The sequence below is a fragment of the Enhydra lutris genome, unplaced genomic scaffold (assembly GCF_002288905.1).
Source record: "Enhydra lutris kenyoni isolate GAN:26980312 unplaced genomic scaffold, ASM228890v2 scaffoldscaffold35, whole genome shotgun sequence".
NCBI classification, from domain to species: Eukaryota; Metazoa; Chordata; class Mammalia; order Carnivora; family Mustelidae; genus Enhydra; species Enhydra lutris.
The window spans coordinates 21,128,599-21,141,176 of NW_019154119.1; positions in this window are offsets into that span (position 1 = coordinate 21,128,599).

The window sequence follows — 12,578 nt, forward strand, 5'->3', positions numbered from 1 at the left end:
TGCCTTTTTCATTGCCTCCACGTGGGTCTTGGGAACGTGTGCCCACGGCACAAGTTGCGACGATCCTGCAAACTCAGTTTTAGGATTGGAGCGTGTGCGGGCAGCGGGAGGATGGTGGCGGGCCACCCGGCTGTGTCCACCCCTGACGGGGAAGTCGGGGAGGCTCTTCCTGATGACAGCACTCCCGTGGGGTTGGGCACTCGTCCAAGGGGAATGTTGCAGAGGATGGATCCTTCGTAAAGGCATCGCCATTAGGGCTCAGAGACCAGAGTCCTCCCGGGGAGCACGGAGGTCGGCCTCCCCAGTAGAACAGCCCTGGTCGCCACCTTTGTTCGTGCGGTTGTCGCTTGAGAGAGACGCCTGCTCACTGCACGAGATCTCCGTGGACGTTACTTTGCAAATGCGTCCTTTTTAAATTTTTATTTATTTTTTGAAGATTTATTTATTTGAGAGACAGCGTGGGGGCGGTGGGGAGAGACTCTCGGGCAGGTTCCCCACGGAGCGTGAGCTGGACGGGGCTCTGTCTCGGGACCCTGGCATCGTGACCTGAGATGAAGGCAGGTGCTCAAGCGACTGAGCCGCCCGGGCACCCCCGAAGCATTTGTCTTTTATTAAGGGCGGATAAGCCGCAGGCGGCTTGAACTTCCTTAGCGGTGGCTGTGCCGAGGGGGCTGCAGACTGGATGGTCACGGAGGAGGAAGCTAACGGAAGTGCCGGGCAGCGAGGGCCCCGGGCGTGCCAGCGGGGAAGGGAGCCCCCGGGCCGTCTGCGGGCGGCCTTGTGAGTGACGGTAAGTGTATCCCCTATTATCGCCGTTGAACGGGTTGAGGTCACTCGTTTGCGGAGGAATCGTGTTGCACAGAGTCGATCGGGGCTACAGTAAGTGGAAGTCCTTGACGGCGGCGCTGCCCTCCGCCCACGGGGGTGCTGTTGGCGGCCCAGAGCTTCGGGGGAGCGGAAATCCGTGGAATCAGGCCTGTGGGTGAGCGGGACAGGAACAGGGCCGCGGGGCCGGGGAGCTGGGGGCCGAGGGCCGAGGGTGTTGCGCCTCAGCCGGTGAGAAGGTGCTGGAAGGAGATGCGCCCCCTGGGGGCCGGCTGGATGTCTGCACCCGAGGCTCAGCCCTCGCAGTTGGCCCCGCCTGGTCTCGTCCACGGGACGAGCGTCATGCCACGTGTGTGATGCGAGCTCCTCGCTGCAAGTGACACAAACCCAGCGGGAGGAGCTTCCAGCAGGAGCGCGAGGCTGGTGGGACACGCGGGACTGCATCTGGGTGAAGGGACGGAAGCGTCCCCCACTGCCTCCGGTCTTTGCCTCTGGCTCGCCTGTCGGTCTTCCTGTCCTTGGCAGGTAGGACGTCTCCGCACAGCGGGAACATGCTGTCCCGCTTCCTGCCCACCTCTGATCCTGGTGCTTCCCCGCGACGGTCCTAGGTGGCCGCAGCTGGGGCGGCAGCCTGGGTGAGGACGGGCCCACCGAGCAGTCTTGCTGTGAGGGGATGCACGGGGCGGGGGGTGCCCGGGCCAACACCCCTGACAGTGCCCTTCACGTCCCGCAGATCCTGTGGGTGTGAAGTCAGACCAGCGTGGCATGTGCAGCCACAGCATAAGTTCTGGATCGGCCACGCACAGACGTCCTGCGCTCCACGCCCGGGAAAAGAAACCAGCCAGCTTTTCCTGCTCTGTCAGAGGAGCTGGTCTGCCCGGGTTTTAAAACATCTCAGTCGGCACAGTGGCTTTGGGTCCGTCTAGGGACATAAGAGACCCATTGGAACAGTGCACTGCCCTGGCCACTGGGCCCTGTGCCTGCTGAGCCCGTAGCCCCACGGTGATCCTAAAGTTTCCAGAAAGAGCCACATTAGGATTACATGCGGGCTGGTGGGGGCTCCGTCCGCGAAGCGTCTGCCACTGGCTCAGGCCATGATTCAGGGTCCTGGGATCGAGCCCCACTTCAGGTTCCCTGATCTGTGGGGAGCCTGCTACCCCCCCTGCTTCTGCCTGCTGCTCCCATGCTTGTGCTCTCTCTCGCTCTCTGACAATAAAATCTTTTAAAAAAAAAAAAGGATTATACGCGGACTTTGGAGGCCGCAGCTCTGGAGCAGAACCCATGGCCCCCAGTACCCTCTGCGTTCTGTGCCCTCAGGAGCTGCCCCAACTTGCCTGCAAGCCTCTGCGGCAGGCCGTGAGCTCCCCGGGCAGAACGCCGCGCCGGGGCTTGCCCGCCCCTCGGTTTCCTGCAGGTCTGGGCGCTGGGTGACGGGGGTCTCACAGGGAACCAAGGGGGCAGTGGCTCTGGAACTGCCCTTCTCAGATGGGAATCCCATCACAGGCCCTGCCCTCACGGCCTCCCCTAACCTGTCACCCCCAGCGGCCCTGCCTCCTCACGCCATCCCCCGGGGTCTAGGCCTTCACCGTGTGAGTTTGGGGGGCGTACGCGCAGCCCACCGCACATGGGCGGTAGAAGCTGAAAAACTGGGGTGCTTGGGTGCCCCGTCATTAAGTGTCTGCCTTCAGCTTGGGTCATGATCCCGGGGTTCTGGGATTGAGCCCCACATCGGGCTCCCTGCTTGGCGGGAAGCCTGCTTCTCCCTCTCCCGCTCCCCCTGCTTGTGTTCCCTCTCTTGCTGTCTCTGTCAAATGAATAAAATCTTTAAGAAAAAAAAAAAAAGCTGAAAAGCTTCCCTTTAGGAATCTGGAATTTAAGCTCTTTCTGTTGGCGAGTACACCAGCCTCCGCCTCCAGGCTGCCCACCAGGCCTCCCCCAGGTGTGAACATTCCTCCCTGAACAAGAGTGCTCCCACCTGGCTGCTGGAGAAATGATTCATGCTCGTAATTGGAAATGGAGCAGTGTTGCTTACCTGGACTCGACAGGCTGACGAAGTTGTGGGGGAAATCTTCAGCTGAAAAATGCCCAAGTGGTTGTGTGTGTCTGTGTGTGCCTGCCCCAGCCGTGTGTGCGTGTGCGTGTGCGTGTGCGCGCGTTCACAGCTGTCTGTCCTTCCCGTCCGATTGGCTGGGCCTGAGGAGGGAAAGGTGGCCCCGTGGGCGGGTGGAGGAGGAGCTGGGTCAGGGGGCTGGGGGGACACGGTGCCCCAGAGCATCTGCACTTGTCTGCTCAGTTGGAAGGAAGCTGGGGCCCGTGTCCCTGGGAGTACGAGCCCTTTTCTGAATTTCTGTCTGTTCTCAGTTTTCTGCCTTAGGGCGTGATTTTTCAAAGCGTTCTCTTGAAGGCAGTGGGGCCAGGGCCCTGGGAGCCATCCTGGCTGGGGTGATACCCCAGGCCAGAGGGTCTGGGGCTGGCTTGTCCCTGCAGCTGGGCCCTGGGGCCTGTGTGCACAGCGACCTCGCCGAGGGATGTCCGGCGTGTTCTGGAAGGACGTGAGCTTCTCTCCAAGACCCTCCTCAAGACCCTCTTCTTTCCTCTATCGTCGTCGCTACAGTTTAGCTTCTTTCCCGTGTTAAACATGCTTGTATTTATTTAACACAAACTTCCCCAAAGTCCCCGGGGCTCCCCGGTCGCCTGTCCTAAAACCCAAGTGGACTCTAACACGTGACAGAGCCGCTTGGCGACGGACAGTCTGCGAGATCGATGGGGTTTGCTTTCGTGCCTGAGCGTTTTCTGTGCGCACGCGGGGCTCTGGTGGGACAGGCCGCGTGGCACCTAACGCTATAGTTGCCCTCGCAGGACACGGCGGGGGGCGCAGCGGGTCCCAGGGACCAAGACGGGACAGTGGCCGAGCCAGGCACTGGGCGATGTGCCTTCGGAGGCGAGTCCTGCCACCCGGGGCCGGGCCTTCCAGCTGAGGCCGCGCCTTGCCGTCAGAGCTGCGGACTCTGAGCTGCCGGGGCCTCCCCACGCTCCCAGCCCCCCGGGATCCTCCGAGGGGTGAGAGGTGCCTCCACTTCTACACACTTCCCAGGGGCGCAGAGGACAGAAAGGGAGCCCTGCCGGGACCCCAGGTAGTGGGTGTCCTGTCGGGTGGGAGGGCAGATGCCGGACCCTTCCCCGAGGCCGTCCCGGTTCCACTGCCCGCAGAGCTGTGTGGCTGTGGGAAGATTCCTCAGCTTCTGTGTCCGGACTTGTCTTCTGTAAGGGGAGCAGAGCCGCAGGGAGGGTCCCCTGAGGGGCTCAGGACGTGGCAGGTGTGACAGGTTGTAACGTATTGAATACACCTGCTGTCACCTGCGCACGCCCGCTGCAGAGCAGGTGGCAGGAGGGCCACAGCCATCAGCCAGAGTGACGTCAGCTGGGAACCCAGCACGGGACCTTGTTTGAAAACGGGCTCTTCGTGGCTGTGGTCAGGATCTCAATGAGGTGCTCCTGGGTCAGGGTGGGCCCTGACTTCCGGATGGTGACCCCGTAAGACGGGGAGAGGCTCCCGCGGGAGGTGTGAGGGCGGAGGTCGTAGCCACAGCCGCCCACTCCAGGCGCTGGAAGGTGAGAGAGACGGGGGCGCCCCTAGAGCCTGTAGGAAACGGGCGTCTAGACACCTGGCCCGCGGACCGTGAGAGAGACAGACCCGTGTCGCCTTCAGTCCCTCCGTCTGCTGACTTCCCGCGGCAGCTTCAGGAAACCGCACGGTCTCGTTCCCCGTCTGCCCACGAGAGTCGCGAAGGGCAGCAGGGGCAGGAGGCTCTGGCCCGTGCCTTCTGGGGGGTGGTGGGGAAGGTCATGGGGGAGGACCAGGGTGGAAGCAGGTGGCCAAGGGCGGCCCACGTGCAGGGGGACCCGCCCCCCACACCAGGGGTAGGGGGTGGCTCTGGCGGGAATTCTCTGAGGCTGACCCTGCCTCCCCCTGCCATTTCCAACGGTCTTGCAGTCCTGTGGGTGGTGCCCCCGTCTCTGACGTGCAGACCAGGACCCTTTCCTTGCGGCTCCGCCCTGGGCGTCACTCTGGCCGTGGACCCTTCGGCACCTGGTCTTGTCCTTTCTGACTTGGCCTTTCACGTGAAGTTCCCTGAGTGGGAGCGGAGCCCACTGTCGGGGGTGGCCGTCGGGTCCTGTGGGCTGCACGTGGGGGCCCCGGGTGCTCCTGTGTGGTCTCCCAGCCCGGTCAGCAGTCCCCTGGCTGGCCTCTCCCGCCTCCCGGTCCCCACACCGCCCGGGCTGGCCTCTCCCGCCTCCCGGTCCCCACACCGCCGGGGCTGGCCTCTCCCGCCTCCTGGTCCCCACACCGCCCGGGCTGGCCTCTCCTGCCTCCCGGTCCCCACACCGCCCGGGCTGGCCCCCGGGCCCGGCTGCAGGAACGCCGGTGGGGCCGGTCTCGGGGAGGAAGGCCAGCGTCCGCTCTGGTGACGGCGTCCGGTCCCGCACAATGCTGCCTGCAAAGTGACCTCCCCGGTCCTGCAGAAGATGCGATCCGCTTCCTAGAAAGACCCGTGCTCACGTCGACCTTGTGCTGCTCGTGTGCTGGGAACCTCGTGCAGAGCGATCCTGTGTGCACGTGACCCCGGAGGACCCGGCCTAAGGTTCGGAAGGTCACTCGGCCCTGTGGGCAGCATAAGCATCCAGCCTGGCTGGGGTCCCCCCTCCTCCTGCAGGATGGTAGTGGGCGTGGAGGAACCTCACTTGCCCCCCATCCCCCAGGGGGAGAAAGACCCTCTTGCCTGGGCCAGTAGGAGCCCGGGAAGGGGTGGGGGGATGGGTCCCCCCATAAGGGCTGAGGAGGAGATGGCGCCCCGTCCCAGGAACCCCCTGCTGGGAGGCTGCAGGTCCCACCTGGCAGCTGGCTCGTGCACCAGTGACCGGGCAGGGGCTGGCTGTGCCCAGGCCACCATGCAGGTGACAAGCTGCCCTTGTCTGCCTCCGGCCTCTGCGTGCTGCCCTCCTGGCCTGCGTTCCGCCCCTCCTGCGGGTTCCCTAACAGCGCCCGTCCCGTCCCGGTCCCTTTCTGACGAGTGTCTTCTGTTTCTTGTCCACGGCCACGGCGGGCCCTAGGAGCCACGGGCATTGCTTAAAGCAGCCACGGAAAGTTAAAAGCAGAGACGACCTTCGCGGAATGTCTTTCGTCAGTGCCTCCAACCTGATGGCGCTGGCCCGTGATCCGTGTGAAAGCTACTCACCAGAGTCTGTTTGAGCAAGTGCTTCATAGTCTCCAGCGCATGTGCTTGGCGGGGCCCGTGGTGCAGTGTAGACCCTGAGTCCGTACCCCCCGGCCCGGCCTGGGCTGAGTGGGGCCGGCGAGGTCAGAGTGGTCTCGATCTTGGTGCCACCTGTGGGTCCTTACCTGTCACATGGGGGCGGGGGGCTGCACCTGCCTCCAGGGCTGCCTGGGGCAACTCCAGCATTTCACGGGGCACCTGCCCTGTCGGGCCGGAGCCGCCCACGGGATGGGGGACCCTCTCCTCCAGATGGTGGCTGGAGAACTAGGGAGTCTAGGCCCCCCGGACTGGTGAGGCCTGGTCCTCAAGGGCCGCACGGCAGGGGTGAGGGGAGGGGGGTCTGGTCCCAGCGCCTGCTGCAGCCCAGGGTAGGCCTCCGGGGGGAGGGCGCTGGGCACAGGCCTGAGCAGCCCAGGGAGGGTCCGAATGAGTGATCTGTGCACACCTGTGTGGGGGTGTGTACACGTGACTCGCGCTATGTGACCTGGAGCCCTGCACCCCCCTTACCGTCCTGGGCGCCCTGCTCCGTGGCTGGAGGAGGTGTGCATTCCCTTCGTGCAAGGACACTGGTCCTCTGGGCTCAGAACCAGCCCTTTGTCCGCACTTGACCTTAGTTACGTCCTGAAGGGTCTCTCTCCGAATCCCACCTCACGGGGGATGATGGGTTCAGCCTGTGACTCTTGGGGGACGTCATTCAGTCTGACACTGGAGGCACAGCTTGCCAGCTGTGGGACGCAGCAGGTGCACGGGCCCAGCAGCAGGACGGGAGGCATCCCTTGGCTGCAGGCCCGAGAGGCTGAAATGCAGTGGGGACATGGTATGGGGGTGGTGGGGACAGACCTCCCTGAATTTGGGACCCTGGTTCCAGGAGGGGGGCAGCCCGGTTTGGGGATGGGGAGCCGTGGAGGGCTGGGGCCAGAGGGACACACAGTTTGTCTGCTTCGTGGGAACAAAAGCTTGGGGAGGGTGAGAAACCGAAGGCTGATGAAGTAGTAACAAATCCCTGTAATCCCCTAAGAAGAAGGGAAACTGAGGCTCGAAACCCAGTTGGTTAACAAGGCCACACAGTCCATGGTGTGTAGACCCCACACCCTCAGTCCCTTTGTCAGACTGAGGAGAATGGGACGTTCATGCAGAAACCCTCTTGGGGGCGCGTGCTACGTGCCTGGTGTTCTAGAACGCGGGTCCGGACTCCAGCCCCTTGGCCAGTTGCGGACGGTAGCCTGTTTCTGAAGGTCCTGCGAGCTCACGGTGGCTGTTAGTCTCCAGGAGGCTCCAAAGCAAAGACCCCGAGCTGTGCCGAGCCGGCTGCTGGCCACAGAGCCGCACGCGTCCACGATCCCGTCCTTCCAGCAAACGGGCCCACTCCTCCGGCACGCTGGAGCCGAGCCGGGACCCTTGTGAGCCGGCCTCCGGAGGTGTGCAGCGTGGGAGGCCGTGTGGGGAGGGGGTGCTCCGGGGGCCCCCGCGGGACTTGGTGGGGGTGCCGCGTGGAGACCTGGGAGGACAGCCCGGCAGGGGGACCCACCCGCGCGGCAGAGGCGTGGGCTCGTGTCCTTGCGGGGGCGGGGCTGCCGCCTCTGGGCTGCTGTCCGACACCTGCTGCTTAAGGGCTCACCAGCCTTGCTGACCTTCGTGACCCCTGTGACCTTCCCACTGGAAGAGTCCTCGTGTGCAGCACACAGGACACGACGCCAGGGTCGGAGGAAACCAGGGTCCGGTGGCTTTTCCCTTAACAGCCCAGGAGGAGGACGAAGCCCGCTGGCCCCGAGGGGCGGGTGCAGATTTTACCGTCCGGGATTGCGCTAGTTGGTCAGAAAGCTCGAGTGCGTGCAAACGGCTCTGCCGCTGCGGCGCGTCCCGGGAGCGGTGGCCGCGAGCCGTCCCCGTCCCTGCAATTCCCTCGAGCGTGGTTTCGCTTCAGGCCCCGGCGGGCGACAGGAGCCTCGCACGTGGCCCCGCAATGATCCCGAGGCCGAGCCGGTGTGGGGAGAGGGGAGCGCGCTGCGGGGCCGGGGGCCCAGGCCTGGCCGGAGCTGCGGACTCCCGAGGCTCTGGAAGAAGAGCCACAGCCGAGGTGGCCACTCGGGGGAGTGCAGATCGGGCCAGAGGCTCGGGGCTGCCGGAAGCCTCCACCACCCTCCAGTCCAGCGCCGCCCACCTTGAGCCGCGTCTGCTCCAGCCTCCCTCCCCTGCTCAGTGTTTTCCGAGCGCGCGAGGCCGTGCTCTGCGGCCGGGATGTGCTGGCGATCCTGGCACGTGGTCTGGTCCTGTCGGGCCTGAGAACAGGACAGCAACCCTGGTGGCCTGGGGCCGGTGGAGGCAGCGTGAGCCACCCTGGAAAGGGAGAGGGAGAGGTGCTCGGCAGGAGCCTTCCCTAGATCCCGGGGCGGCAGGCCAGCCTCTGCTGCCGGGGCCTAGAACCCTGGGAGGAGGAAAGGTGGGGGACCCAGTGCTGGTGGTATGGAGCTGTGTGGAGCCCCCTCCTCTCCTGGTCACCGGCAGGGGCCACCCCCCACGTGCCGCTGGGCGCCGACCCCACTACTATCCCCACCCCCCCCCCCCCGCTGGACGCTTGCACACGTGGGCCCCAGGGCAACCAGCTGCCAGGACAACGGGGTTGTGCCTCCACTGTGCCTGACAGAGTAGCCTTGACGGAGTGGGGTGGGCATTGGTCCGGGTCTATGTCACCTCCAGTCCCCAGGGTCCAGCAGAGCAGGGTGCACTCAGGGTTAGTGGGTCACTCTGATTGGCTCTGGGTTACGGTCTAGGGATGCATTTACTTAAATCTTAAGATAAAGGAAAAGTGTGTGAACTGGATGGATCACACAGGCTCTCCCGGGTGGCCAGCGGCTCCCTCTCCCACCTTGAAGGGGCGAGGTGGCCACTTGGGTGCCCTGCAGACGCCCGGGCCCCAGCCCGCGGGGTCAAGTGCGCCTCCCAAGCCGCCCTGGCGCCCTCCTGCCTGGCGGTGCTGGTCACGCAAATGAGGTTGGGGAAGGGGGTGAATCTGGGGCACAGATACCAGTTTCCCGGGGAACCGTGGGTCCGTCCTGCAGGAGTCTGTGCCATACCCCCTGCCCCATGCACAAGTGACCTGGGGCTGGCGAGCTCACGGTCCACGGACAGGCCCCACAGGACCCCTCGTGCTGTTGGCCCAGGCTGGAGGGACGGGCCTGCGCACCTCCTCAGAGCTGCCGTATTTGGAGGAAAACCCTCAAGCTGAAAGGGTTCAGATGACCTCACCGGGTTTTATTTTTCTTCTCAGAGAGAAAGCTTTGAAAACCTTAGTATCTCAGTCTTTTTGGCTCTTTCTCTTAACGTATAATCTGTATTTGAAGAGGTGTGATGAGGCTTTTTGCCAGGTAAATACTATATTTGTGTGTTTTTATTACAAAAATGGATAGAAACACAGTTTTGCTTTATGCAATAAATGTTTATATCAGTCTTTTTTTTTTAATTTTAAAGATTTTATTTGACAGTAAAGTGGGAGGGAGGGGACGGGCAGAGGGATGAGTAGGCTCTCCGCTGAACGGGCAGCCCGGTGCAGGGCTTGATCCGAGGACCCCGGGATCTTGACCTGAGCTGAAGGCAGATGCTTAACCGGTTGAGCCACCCAGAGGCCCCTATATCACAGTCTTAAAAATGGATATTTTAAAATGTGTTAGAAGAGCTAGATTTTTGAGTAATCCCTGTGTTCAACCTGGGGCTGGAACTCCTGACCTGGAGACTGAATCACGTGCTCTGTGGACTGAGGCGTGCGGGTGCCCCAAGAGCTACTTCCTTTTTTTTTTTAGATTTTATTTATTTGACAGAGACACCCTGAGAGAGAGCACAAGCAGGGGGAGAGGGAGAAGCAGGCTTCCTGCCGAGCAGGGAGCCCGATGTGGGGCTCGATCCCAGGACCCCAGGATCATGACCTGAGCTGAAGGCAGAGGCTTAACGACTGAGCCCCCCAGGTGCCCCAAGAGCTACATCTTTAAAGGACTCTTGCCAGCAGTTCCCTGGTGAAGGAATTCTCAGGTACTTTAGATTTTCTTTAAAAGCAGGAAATGATGGCTGAGGAGCAGGACAGGGGACCCAAATGCCACTCGCACGTGCGGAGTGGTCGGAGCTGAAGGCAGTCAAGACCCAGCAGAAGCAAGAGAAATTCTTCCCTCTCAACTCCCTGGGAGGGTCCGGACGGGGCCTCGCGCAGACTGGCCGCCAGCCGTAGGCTTTCCCCTGCGCGACCCGCGAGTGCTCCCGTCCCCGTCCGTAGCTCAGGATGGCAGAAGCCTCCACCGTCTGGTTGTTCTTGGGGCTCACGTTCTTACGGGTCCCCCGTCCCTACACAAACTTTGCCGTTCGCCTCCCTTATGCGTCAGTGAGGTCATTGGGCTGAGGAACCCAGCGGGCGCAGGAGAAACGTCTCGTCCCTGCAGAGGCGCAGCCGGCCGGACCCGCCTCCCTCCGCGCTGCTGCCTGGAGCTCCGGGGCCTCCGACCGGCGCGGCCCGCAGAAGGCGAGGGCTTGTGCGGCCAGAGCCCCGGTCTCCGCCTGCGGGTCTCGGGGAAGGGAGGACAGTCCGTCCGGCCCTTCGTACGCTCCGACCCGCAGGAGCGCGCTGGAGCCCTCGCTCCGCGGCCGTGACAGTTGGCGGACGGTTGTCACGAGCACGCTTGGCTTCTGTTGGTCTTTTCCTCCCGGAGATGGTTTTTGTGTGTTGGGTCTTCTGTCCCACAGCACAGCTGCCGTGCGGCGGACACAGGCCCCGGCCCGGCGAGCCCGCCCCGCAGACCGGCGTCTGGACCCGCGCCTGGACCCGCGCCGCAGGCCGTGATGGGCCCGGGAGGCCGACACCCCGCCCAGGGGCCTCTAGGAAGCCGCAGCCGAAGAGCCGGCGGGCGCGGGAGACGCACTGAAGGGCTGCGGGGGCCGCGGCGCCCGGGGACGCCACGTGGGCGTGAGCGGGTCGCGTGACAGGTTCGATGGACGGCGGGTCGCACACCAACCTGAAGGACAGTTCCACACAGCGGGGTGCGCCCCGAACTGCCACAGCCCCAACTGCCACAGCCCCCGCCCAGGGGCAAGTTCCTCTAAGGCGTCAGTCCGGCTCCCAGAGGCCCAAGCTCGGCTGCAGCGGTTAACCCGGCGTTTGTCTCCTGCGCTCTCTCCTGCGGGCAGCTCCGTCCCCACCGCCCGGCCTTGAGGCGCGCCAGCATGTTCTCCCTGGGCGGTGGGCCGGGTGGGGCACTCCCGCGGCCGAATGGACGGGGACCCGGCCCGAAGCCACCGCAGCGCTCCGTCCGCCGCACGAGCTCCCGATTTGTCAAGGGCTGTCGTCCTCGGCCCCGTCGTCGTCTCGCGGGTGCTGGGAGGGCCCCATTCCGGGAGCGCCCGCCTGGGGTCCGAGATCAGCAGGTCACCGGAGGCACCTCCGTTCTCTTGGGAAGCCGGACGCGCGGGCTTCCCGGTCTGCCCGCTCGCGCCCAGCAGGTCTCGGCTTGGCGGCGGACTCCGAGCGTGAGCTCTCGGGGCCGAGACGGCTGCCCCTTCCTCATTCTGCGGGCGCTGCCTCCGCTCCTCACCCCGTAAACCTTTCCACCTCTGACGGCAGCCTCCACCGCCGGAGCCTCTGGACTGGCTCTTTGGAGGAAAACGGCTTTAGGGAGCGCCCGGCCCAGACCGCGGCCTCACTGGTGTCTGCGGGAAGGACCACGTGGAAACGGAGCGTAGCGGCCCGGCTAGGGACTCCCTTAACCCGGCGAAGGAGTCCTGGCAGAACTAAAGGGGACATCCAGTGCAAATTCCCTCCTTAAAATCCGAAGAATTACTCACCCCACCTCCCAGCACCCCGGCTTAACGTCTGTTCTAGAACTGTGACCCCGGAAGCCGCGGGAATGGCAGATTCTGAGCTTGTCCCGTGTCCTAAGAACTGGGCTTGGTTAGGTCGGCGGCTCCAAAATCAGGCCAGACCCAAGTGTGGGTGCGCCCCGTCTGCGGCCACACGGGAGGCAGATGCGTGGGCCCTCGGGGGCACGTCCGCCGCGGAGACGAAGGTGGGAGGCCGTCGGGAGCCCCACGCGCACGGAAGCAGCACAGTTAACATCAAGGGTCTCCAGATCAGACAGAGCGCAGCGCCTGCTTTAATTAGACGCAGAAACCTCCGAAAGACTTAAAAATTACAAAATCGTTGTTGACAGAACGGCCGTAGCTGCAATTTCTCAGCAGCTTTTCGCAGGCGGTCCCCGAGACGTCAGACGGGCTGACGGGGCCCGGCTGCTCCCCTCTGGCCGCGCCGCCGGTCCCCAGAGGCTGCGGGGATGCCCTTCCCAGGTCCAAGGCCACAGAGAACGTCCCAGACACGGAGCCCTCGTGTGGACGACCTCCTGAGATCAGTGATAACGAAGAAGCTAAGAGGGGGACCCCTGGTGTGGCCCGACTTGTGATCACAGCGGATATCCGGAGCCTGACAGCATCATTTTTTTAACTTAA